The sequence below is a fragment of the Pinus tabuliformis genome, chromosome 7 (assembly GCF_031772625.1).
Source record: "Pinus tabuliformis cultivar Carrire ecotype Pingquan chromosome 7, CPIR1, whole genome shotgun sequence".
NCBI classification, from domain to species: Eukaryota; Viridiplantae; Streptophyta; class Pinopsida; order Pinales; family Pinaceae; genus Pinus; species Pinus tabuliformis.
This window is the reverse complement of record NC_142293.1, coordinates 1,270,860,152-1,270,872,283: the sequence shown is the minus strand read 5'-3', so window position 1 is coordinate 1,270,872,283 and position 12,132 is coordinate 1,270,860,152. Positions and strand designations below refer to the sequence as shown.

General features: G+C 37.2%; 1 pseudogene; it reads right to left on the bottom strand.

The window, feature by feature from the left end:
* Window positions 1-2,670: 2,670 nt before the first annotated feature.
* On the bottom strand, window positions 2,671-6,993 carry LOC149252080 (cytochrome P450 750A1 pseudogene; annotated as a pseudogene).
* Between the last annotated feature and the right edge of the window lie 5,139 nt (window positions 6,994-12,132).

Genomic DNA, 12,132 nt, shown 5'->3' with positions numbered 1-12,132 from the left:
TTAATTTGGAACTGGTTTACCAATATAATGTTTATCCTTGTTTTCCCATGGCCGCAAACTAAACCAGATTCGTGGGTCTCCACACCATTTACAACAACGAGAGTAAGTTTGATAGAAATATGATTTTGAAAAGAGAAAAGATGTACATGCAACTAATTATGGATCATGGTCTTTACTATGAGCATAAAATATAAATATTTTAGTGTGTTGTAATTTAACATGTATTTAGAAACTTTGCAACTTTGTGTATGAGTCAAAAAAAAACATATCTTACTTACATTGTTTAATTAATTAGTGGAGTACCTATCACTAACAGATTAATTAATAAGAATATTATTACAATTGATATATATAGTTTATTATTATGTAAACTTATTTTGTTAGAAGTTAAATACCATTCATAATTGTGATTGAAACTTTATTTAAGATAGAAGTTCAATAGATTTATGAATGGGCAAGTGACTGAGAGTTGTTTGTAATATGATTACTTTTATTAAAATATTTTAAATTTTACAAAATATTTTAATAAAAATATTAAAAACAATTATATATATTATTTTTATATTTATATAAGTGTTATTAATTTAATAATAATGACAATATTTTATTAGATAGGAAAGTAAATGATTCTTTTATGTGTAGTGAATTTTATATTATATTTTATTGTAAAGTGTTATTAACTTAATATTAATGATGATATTTTATTAATTGTAAAGTGTTATTAACTTAATATTAATGATGATATTTTCATTAATATTTGATTAGATATAAGAGTAAGAAAACCTTGTATTTCTTGTGAATTTCCTATTATATTTTTCTAAAAAATGAATGGAAAACATGTTTTTCATCCTTCATCAAATTTGGCAATGGTCAAAGTAAGATATATGTTAAGATATATGTAGGTAAGATATATGTTAAGATATTTGGAAGTAAAAATTATATTGAAAAGTATTTTATATATATATAAAAGAAAAAGTGATTAATATAGTGTAGTCGATCAATGATTGACGTATTCATTCGGGTTTAGTATTTTTTATAGTTTGAATATTTTAAATTTTTATATAATTTTACTAAATCATTATAAAAATTTTTTATAGAAGGAAAATATAAATTAAAAAAAATAAGAATGTAAATGTAGCATATAATTTCATAAAAATAAAATATTCCTTTGCTAAAAAATTTTATTGTTTGATAAGCTGACATATTTATCTATTATAAAGTTCTATTATTAAAGTATAAATATATATTTCACTAATGAATGTATAGTGAAATAAGTACTAAATATAAATTTTAGAGTTAAATATCTTTAACCATTATAAAATTATATTTTTGACTAAATTTTCTTTTTACATTTTTTTAGAGTATGATAATGGTGAGGTTATATCGTGGTTGTGTCTAAGGATAATACCTATGGTCATGTCCAAGAATAACACTCAAATAGAGCAAAAAAAAAATTGAACCAATAACTCAACATCTAAAAATGCCTTAATAACACACGAATTACATCTACACATTTATCCAAAACCCATTAAACAATCTACTTTTCACAATTAAATTTGTAATAAAATTATAATTAAAAAATTTAATTAATATATAATTAAAATTACTATAATTCGATTTTTTACATGAAAAAATAAAAAATAAAATAAAATCATAAATTTAATATTATTCATATAATATATTAAAAAATATTTTAAACATTCAATTTATTTGAATATGTAATATCACTGATTCAATCAAGAATATATTATGTGAAAGATGTGTCAGTAAGTAATAAATCTGAGATAATAGATATAAGTTTTTGCATATTTTAATAGTTTACTCACATGGTGGAATGGTAGTAAGTAATAAACCTCAGATAATAGATATAAGTTTTTGAATATTTTAACATTTTAGTAACATGGTGGTGGAATGGTAAGTGTATTTATATATATATGAAATTGGATTATATTTATATTTATGAAATAGTTATATAATATTTTTGAATGGTATTAAATATTAATATTTTTAAATAAAATAAAATAATTTTTTTATTAATTTTATAATGAATTAATTTACTAAATTATGAAATACTCATTTTTAATGTTTATGATATATATTTTATCTTAATAATATATATATTTACTTATACTTATATAAACTTTTTCCTATATTTTAAAAAATAAATAAATATACACTTTAATAAAAAAAATCATTATTTATTGAAAACATTTTACACATCATATATTCATGATTAACCACTTATTCCAAATAACCCTATATTATTGGAATATAATTAATCTCAATAAATAAATATATATATATATAAACTTTTCAATCCTCTTACAATATTATAAAAAGGAAAGAGCTAACCAGCCATATATTGGATATTTAATGTCCTCAGAGCAGCGCGCGACTTAACGCGATAACACGGGAGTGGGCAAATTCGGCATTAAATAATATTTGCCCACTCCCGTGTTATCGGGCTAAGTGGCGTGCTGCTCTGAGGGCATTAAATACCCAATATATGGCTGGTTAGCTCCAGCCTTATAAAAACACTTTATAATTCTTTTACAATATCCACCTTATGTTCTCTCCGAAACATTATCATCCCCTCCATCAAGAATACGCTGTTATTTATATTAATCGAGACCTATCGAAAATGCTAATATTATTTTTAGATAACTATAATGCTAGCATTTGTAATAAACTCGACGTAATTAGATGTACAGAGATAGAAATGCAGGTACTATAATCAAGCGCTATACAGTGGGAACGCCATTGCAGATAAAGAAAGTTTCCCTTGCCTTCTCCTACGGTTTATAATGGAAAGCTAGCCCTCGGCCTTGGATAAGCACAGAGCGGAACTTGTCTTGGAATCGTCACTCCACACGCTTCTTTCATATCCAGCTCGGAGGGATCGCCTTCAACTTTCCAATCAAATGTGTGCAACAACTGAGCCAATGCAAGCTTAATGGTAGGAATAGCCATGGAAGCCCCTGGGCATCCTCTCCTTCCTGCCCCGAACGGTATCATACTGAAGTCTGATTGATCTGTTAAATTGATATGTTCGTATCCCATGAATCTTTCTGGCTTGAATTCTGAAGCATCTGCGCCCCACACATGGGGATCCCTTCCAATAGCCCACACATTTACCATAACCGTTGTTTTCTTAGGTATGTAGTATCCTCCTACGGTCACAGCCTTTACAGATTCATGAGGAATCATTAATGGAACCGCTGGGTATAGTCGCAGCGTCTCTTTCACCACACAGTGAAGGTATTTCATGGTTGCCAGATTCGATTCCTTTACATTACCATTTTGGCCAACGACCGATTCAATCTCTTTCTGCATTTTCTTCATTGCATGGGGATGCCTGAGCAGCTCAGACATTGCCCATTCTAACGTAGTTGATGTTGTCTCCAACCCGCCCGCGAACATGTCCTGCACAAATACATATCCAATTAATGTATAATGATGGTTGACTGAAGTTCAAGATCTAGGGTCATAAATAATATAATGAAAGAGACCCAAGAGCCATACAAGAACAAGAGCCTTGATGGTTTCCCTTGTGATTTTGGTGTCGGTCTCAGCCATATGGAGCAGCACATCGAAGTCTTGAACAAGAGGCTCTGCGTCTGCCTCTTTCTGGCCATTGGAGGAGGCTGTGCCCATGAGATGATTAGAATTAACATGGTCGTCTATTATTTTCTCTGCGAATTCATCGAATGTTTTATGGATCTTCTCCATGCGGCGATTGATACCTTGCAAATCAAGACAATCCAAATATGGAAAGAAGTCTCCAATGTTGAATTCTCTAATCGTAGCTGTCAACTCTGCCAACAGCTCTTTAAACCCTTTGAAATAGCCACCCAAATCATTGTCAGAAAATTTTCGGCTCGCCAGTATTCGCCAAACAATATTGGAGGAGAGAGTAGAGATGGCCTTGCTCATATTCACTCCCATTCTTCTGTTCTTACTCTTCTCCCAAATTGAATGGATCATCGCAGATACCTCTTCCTCTCGCACGCTCTTGAAGGACTCGATTCTTTTGGCGGTCAACAGTTCTAACACGCATATTTTTCTCACTTGCCTCCAGTGATCTCCATAGGGAGCGAAGACCACATCTTTATAATTGTAAAACATTAATCTCCCACTGGCTTTTGGAGGTCGGCTGGCAAAAATCAAGTCACGAGTTTTGAGAAACTCTGTGGCTTTCTCGGAAGAAGAAACCACTACTACAGGGACGGACCCCAAATGGAGAAAGAGAATGGGACCGTATTTGTCAGCAAGGCCTTTAAGAGAACGGTGAGCAGGGAGTACTAATTGGTGGAGATTTCCGAGAATGGGCCATCCAGGGTGTCACGCCCCCAAGCCTACGGTAGTCTTTCAACCGTGCCGGCGAGGTGCGGCACCACCGAACGCTTTCTTTTTAACAATACTAACGTTTATGGGCTACGCCTACTTCAATATAAACTTACTTAACTTGTGTTCTTATAACCGAATAAAATGTTATCCTTTATACTTCAACAAAGAACATTCTCATTCATTAATCATCAACAATAAACCGAGAAAAATACAAGTATAAAGGGAGGGGCAACTCCCGGTAAAGTCTGCCCAACAATCTATATAACAGCTTCTTCAATTTTACAATACAAGTGTACTTGACAATCCTCAAGCCAACACTTAGAATAATTTTACAACAGGCATAAAACAGCCTTATACATAATCATATGCACCCTTGCACGAAGGAGATTGCCCACCCGGCCAACTATCTCACTTTGTCAAGTCTTGCACACGACCTGCACCTCGGCACACTTGCCTCGTCCAAACCGGCGCTTAGAATCCAAGTCTGAACCCACAACCGAACTCCAACACCTCAAACCGTAAGAATAAGTCTACCTCGCACTTGGGCTGAACAACGCATGAGATATGCGTTTTCCCCCTTCCAAAGTTGCGCAGGTTTTACCCCTTTACCCAAGAGATGAAGAGTGAAGTTGTTGGTGACAAATGAGTCTCATCCTCATTTACTTATATGAAATCTCACGCAGTTTTCAAGGGGTGTGCAGCCCTCAAGCCGACCCCCTAAATATCTCAACGTATGCCCACAAGTAATTCTTTTACAAGTCGGCCTACTTCTTTTATCCATCGCATATAAACAAGGATCAACACTTAGTGTATTTTCAAGTGTCGCTCATATCGTCGCATATATTCGTCGCATGAGTTCGGAGTTTCGTCGCACAAGGCTCGGATGACCGTCGCACTTCGTCGCCCAAGGAGCGCCCGCCCGTCGCACTTCCGCCCGCTTGCCGCACCATCGTGCGCCCGTCGTGCCGCGCGCCCGTCGCTCGCCTGCCCGAATTGTGAAGGCCTTACATTCTCCTCCACCTGAAATTGTTGTCGTCCTCGACAACATACCATCTCGGTAGCTCTCCACCAAGATCATCATCATTCAGGATGTCGACCTTTCTTCACAAGGCAAACATCCTTGCAACATATGTAGAGACTCTTTCTCCACTATGTCTTGGCCTAGTGACCACTGCCACCAAGCTCACCATCCATAATTCATGCTCAGGTCCATGGAAACTCCATCCATCTCATCTGCAACATGTTGTCCATATCAAACCGACTCTCGATGTGCCCCATTCAGGTTCATGAAGCCTCTTCATCATCTGCAATGTGCCATCCCTCAAGTCTCCATAGAAACAAGTACGCACTTGTCTCACCAAAGCATCATCATCATCATCGTTGTAACTCCATCACCCCAAAGTGCTTTATACCGATCTTCTACATCAAGTCACTCTTCCAAGCCATGCCCATACATGCACCTTGAAAGTATGCATCCCATACTGCATCAAAGTTTCCTGACCTCAGCTCCTCAATGCATTAGATCCTCCAAGTTCACCATATGAAGTTCCTAAAAGTCACAACAATCTCGTGTCATCATGAGCTCCATAAACCATCCCCAACCAACACCTCAGCAAGCATACAAAATGCCTTAGCTCCCCATGTGGTAGGAATACTTCATAGCTGCTCACAAGTCCATCCAAGTTTTCCAATCTTCGGTTTGGTGAACTCGGTCACTCAACCATCCCATCATCATGTCATGAGTCCCTTCACCATAGCTCCTCCACCAAAGTGTCCACCAAGACTTGCTCTTGGTCTAGGCCATGAGAAGTCCACCCAAGACATCACAAGTGTGTGCCCTCCTCAATCTGTCCATGAGTCATGACGGGCACTTAGCCAATTCTCCATGTGGCTAAAGCATGTCTCAATCTTCCACAACGATCATCAAGTCCCACCCTTGTCAAGGGCCTTTGCACCTTCAACCATAAGGTCACAAGTAGCCCCAACAAGCTCTGCAATAGTTGACAATCCTTGCTTTTCCATACAAGGTTCCATCATAGTCATCCATGGTAAGATGTCTCCTTGCCTTGGCAAACCGACTTTGCCCTTTCCTGCACACGGTCCATCTCCCAAATGCCCAAATGAAACACAAGTATCATCACTTACTTCATCATCATGAGGCTCCTCCATGTGAGTGACCTCATCCATACATGTTGACAAACTGCACGATCCTGGTTCAACTTGATCAGCCTCAAGTTCATCCCTCATCGTAGTCATGTCTTCAACATCCTCGATCATCACGACTTCCTCTTCCTTGATGGCACAATCTGCAACTTCACCTTGCTCCATTGTCCAATCGGGTTGAAGAAGTTCTTTCTCAGCTTCCTTCTTCAAGGCTATGAGATGCCTCATTTCCTTTTGGTTCAATTCCTTTCTTGTCTTGAGCTCCTTGAGTTTTGCTTCAATCAAGTCTATTTCCTTTGCAAGTCGAAGAGCTTCCTCTCTATCAGGAACCCCTTCCTTAACCAAGGCACGAAGAGCATCCTTTGCTTTAAACAACCTTTTGCCCCATTCTTCAAATCCTTGTTTTACTCTTTCTGACTCTTCAAGTAGACTCCCTTCGAATTCTTCGAAGGATTCATAACCCAATTTCTGCAAGATAGACATCTTCATCTGTCACCAGCTCCGACCGAGCTCTGATACCAACTATCATGCCCCCAAGCCTACGGTAGTCTTTCAACCGTGCCGGCGAGGTGCGGCACCACCGAACGCGTTCTTTTTAACAATACTAACGTTTATGGGCTACGCCTACTTCAATATAAACTTACTTAACTTGTGTTCTTATAACCGAATAAAATGTTATCCCTTATACTTCAACAAAGAACATTCTCATTCATTAATCATCAACAATAAACCAAGAACAATACAAGTATAAAGGGAGGGGCAACTCCCGGTAAAGTCTGCCCAACAATCTATATAACAGCTTCTTCAATTTTACAATACAAGTGTACTTGACAATCCTCAAGCCAACACTTAGAATAATTTTACAACAGGCATAAAACAGCCTTATACATAATCATATGCGCCCTTGCACGAAGGAGATTGCCCACCTCGGCCAACTATCTCACTTTGTCAAGTCCTTCACATGACCTGCACCTCGGCACACTTGCCTCATCCAAACCGGCGCTTAGAATCCAAGTCTGAACCCACAACCAAACTCCAACACCTCAAACCGTAAGAATAAGTCTACCTCGCACTTGGGCTGAACAACGCATGAGATATGCATTTTCCCCCTTCCAAAGCTGCGCAGGTTTTACCCCTTTACCCAAGAGATGAAGAGTGAAGTTGTTGGTGACAAATGAGTCTCATCCTCATTTACTTATATGAAATCTCACGCAGTTTTCAAGGGGTGTGCAGCCCTCAAGCCGACCCCCTAAATCTGTCAACGTATGCCCACAAGTAACTCTTTTACAAGTCGGCCTACTTCTTTTATCCATCGCATATAAACAAGGATCAACACTTAGTGTATTTTCAAGTGTCACTCATATCGTCGCATATATTCGTCGCATGAGTTCGGAGTTTTGTCGCACAAGGCTCGGATGACCGTCGCACTTCGTCGCCCAAGGAGCGCCTGCCCGTCCCACTTCCGCCCGCTTGCCGCACCATCGTGCGCCCGTCGCTCGCCTGCCCGAATTGCGAAGGCCTTACACAGGGGGTCCTGGTGGCAATGTGGCACTAATCCTTTTTTTGTGCAGAAACAATATTAAGAAGAAAGGGAAGAACATACAAAGAATAGCTGCTGTGGCAGCCCCTCCATTAGTGATTGTTAATGTTGTAGGCAAAGCTAGAAACACACGCAAATTATGAAAAGCCATATCGTTGCAACACTTACTGCACTATATGGTGGGAAAGGAAGAAGCGTCTGCTATATATGGGAATCACATAAGCTCAGATAATCCAGATAAAATCGGAATATATGGCCAATTGTGACAATTTTCAAATAATTTGATCCCCTCTCGGAAAATTCCCAAACCATGGAACCGACAGGGCCCCAGACGAAGAGCAATAATCGAATTCCTATCAGATTTACGATGAGGACGTTGCTTGATACTTTGGAGAGGATAAAATATTTGTTATCGTTAAAGCCCTTTAATTCATCGTTTTGTGAATTATTGTGGTGCAGTTTTAGTGGTGTTCAAGTTTCCTTGGAACACTTGTAGCAGTCAAATTACAAGTACCTGTCTGTATTAGTTGGCCCGTGTAAGTGGCAATACAACTTGACGATACAACATATTTTCAATCCATTGGTGGAATACAACTCGACGATACAACGTGCAAGTGTTGCCGTTGGTGGAATAAAAATCCATTGATGAATGGAATGTCCGTGGATCAATAGAATATTCATTAATTGGTTGAACAAATATCCATCGATGAATGTAATCTCCATGGACCACTGGGATGTTCATTGCGTGTGGAATAAGTATCCATTGAAATATATATTCATAGATTAATTTGTCATAGCTTATTTTATGACAGAAAAATTAAAATATACTAATATCTATATTTTTTTGTGATAGAGGTGAAATATGCTAATATCTATATTTTTTGGGGGGCTGAGGTGAAGTGTTTATTTTAGAAGTGTTTTTATAATTTTAATTTAACTTTTAATAATTATTTGGTGAATGGTAAAATTTAATTTGTATCGAATATTCTAAAATATATTTAGTAATATTAAAACAATGTAATTTGAGTTTTTTTCTAAAATAATTAGGTTTATTTTACTTTTATAATTAGATTGATAAGCAATGAGTTTTGTCAATAATATAGCAACAAAATCTATTTACAAGTTAAAATTTCCATAATAGAGTGAGAGTAAATATTTATAATTAAGAATTTTGTTACATATTTTTCTTAATATATCATTAAATAAGTATATTGTGATTTTTATTATGAGTAAATATTTATGGTAAATTAATACTTATAAATGTTTGTCAATCATTTATTTTATCTAGTTATCTTTAGTGAGACTTTTTGGAAGCTTTTCTAGTGGGTTTTCCCACTCTAATTTCTCTAAAATTCTGCTGGAATTTATTGAAATCACAAGCTTGATGGATAACGACTGCACAATAGAAATGCCCTATGGATTTTTCAGGGTGTTGAATCCATATATACAAATCAAGATTTCACCTCAATTTTTTCAGTTGGATTCCAGCACCATTTCACCTTAATTTTTTTAGTTAGATTACAGCACAAGAGAGTCCAAAAAATCACACTAAAGACAAGTCCTTTAACTTATATAACCAAACTAATCAATAAATTTAATTTAAAAAGTTAAAAAATGTTGCGGAGCAATGCACTTTAAGATTTTACCTATTATCCCCATTTATATGGAGATAAATGAGGTGTGTAGGGCATCATTCCTTACCATCCATCCAAATCATATTATAATTTTTGCTTTTCCATTTTTTTATTTTATTTTGAATATATAAGATATAATTAAACCGCTTGATTTTAGATTTTTGTGATCCATACTGATTTTGGTAATGTCTTTTGGATTAATCAGATCATAAATTATTGGTGATGTTTCTAACCATCTAATGTGGTTCATCATCAAGACAAGGTGAAATGGTCATAGATGAATGACTTACTTATAGTAGGTGAATCCCCCAAAATGATATCTAATATAATGCACTTCGAAAACCCCTCAACACTTAAATTCAAAAGAGTGAAGGAAACTCTACTTGAATAGGTGATGAGGAACAATACTTGCTAAGGTTTTGAAAATGGGGTAGCAAGCTCAGTGGGCTTGATTGTGGGGAAAATTGCACAGTTAAGGTTCATGAGGCACAATACTGGCTAAGGTTTTGCAAATGGGGTAGCAGGCTAAGTGGGCTTGATTGTGGGGAAAACTAGACAATTAAGTGCGCTTGAGCCAAAGGTGATCTGGGATGGGTGACCTCATGGGAATTCCCGGTTACCGGGTGCAAAACCCAGATGGGTGACCTCCTAGAAAGTCCTAGTTAGCGGGTGCAAGCCTCGGATGGGTGACCTCGTGGGAAGTCCTGGTTACTGGGTGCAAACCCTGGATGGGTGGCCTCTTGGGAAGTCCTTGTTACTGAGTGTAAGACCCGAATGGATGACCTCCTAGGAAGCCCTGGTTACCGGGTGCAAACCCCAGATGGGTTACCTTCTGGGAAGTCCTCGTTACTGGGTGTAAGCCCCGGATGGGTGACCTCCTGGGAAGTCCTCGTTACCAGGCGCAAGAAGTCAAAATGCCTTGGAAATCAATCAGCAAGCCCAGAAGTTCAGCAAACCTAGAAGTGATGATTGATTATAAGTAACGCACTGTGAAAACCCCTTAGTACTTAAATTACTAGAACTGTTAGTTAATATTATTCTTTAAATTTAATAACATTACTAATTAATCATGATTAGTTAATATTATCAATAATGATATAATGGAATATCATTAATAACATAATGTGATATCAATAATAATATAATGTTAGTAATTGATAATATCATTATTAATTAATTAATAATATGGTGATTAATAATGATTAATTAATACTACAGTCATGCAGTCTCAAACCGATTTAAGAAGCCAATGGAAGCAGAAAATGGGAGTATCGACAGACGAAATCAGGAAAACAGTAAGTCACAGGGGCAAACAGAAAATCACAAGGAAGTCAAAAGAGAGAAGAGAATAGGAGGAGGCAGTCAGAAAGTTGACCACAGGAATCTGACAGGACCATGCAAACCTAGGTCAACCATCACACCCTGAGAGGTGTTAAGTGATCCAGCGCTAGAGGCGCATAGGGATCACATGTGGACTTATGCAGTAATCTGCAAATTTATGGGGTTGTGACCAACGGAGAAAGCTTTACATGCTTGGATAAAGAACCATTGGAAACCTAAGGGAGAAATAAATCTGCACCTTCGATCCAAGGGTTTATTCACAATAGTGTTCTCAAACTTAGAGGACAAAGATAGAGTGTTCGAAGGAGGACCTTACTTCTATGCTGCTGCAGGCCTCTATATGTGGCCATGGGTGATGAATTTTGTCCTGAAACGACAGACTTTCTCTTCAGTACCGGTATGGATAAGACTCTACTCCCTACCTTTAGATTATTGGATGCCGGAACCCTTAAAAGCCATAGGGAATAAATTAGGGCAATTTTTAAAGGAATCAGATGCAACATTGCATGGAAAATATACCTCCTTTGCTCGAATATGCATAGAAATGGACCTTTTTGGAGCTCTGCTGGATGAAATCATTCTAGAAGTATATGATGAAGAATGGGTGCAGGTGGTGGACTATGAGCATGTCCCTTTCAGATGTCGCAAATGCCATGAATACGGGCACCTCTTTAGAGACTGCCCTTTAAACAAAATGGAGAGAAGTATCAAATCCACCTCAAGCAAAGATACTAAAGGATTTACCAAAGTGGGAGGTAGAGGGAAAGGAGGGAGAAAGAACCAAAAAAAAATCAATGAGGAAAAGTAGCCAAATCACAATAGATTCAAGATATTAGAAGAATAATATGGGAATAATGGAGTGAACCAGGTACTGGAGGACAGTCCCACAAAGAAAGAAAAGGATGATAGTATGGAGGAAATACCTGAAAATAGCCAACAATAGGAGGATCTTCCAAGCACTATGGAACTTGACAGGGACCATGAGATGACACCAAGCGAAGTGGGGATGGAGGATCATGAGCTGCAGGAAATTATTGAAAGAGAGAATCTCGATCTAGAAGAGTTTCTGAAGCAAGGAACTTCCAAAGGGGTGGATTCGCTACCTCG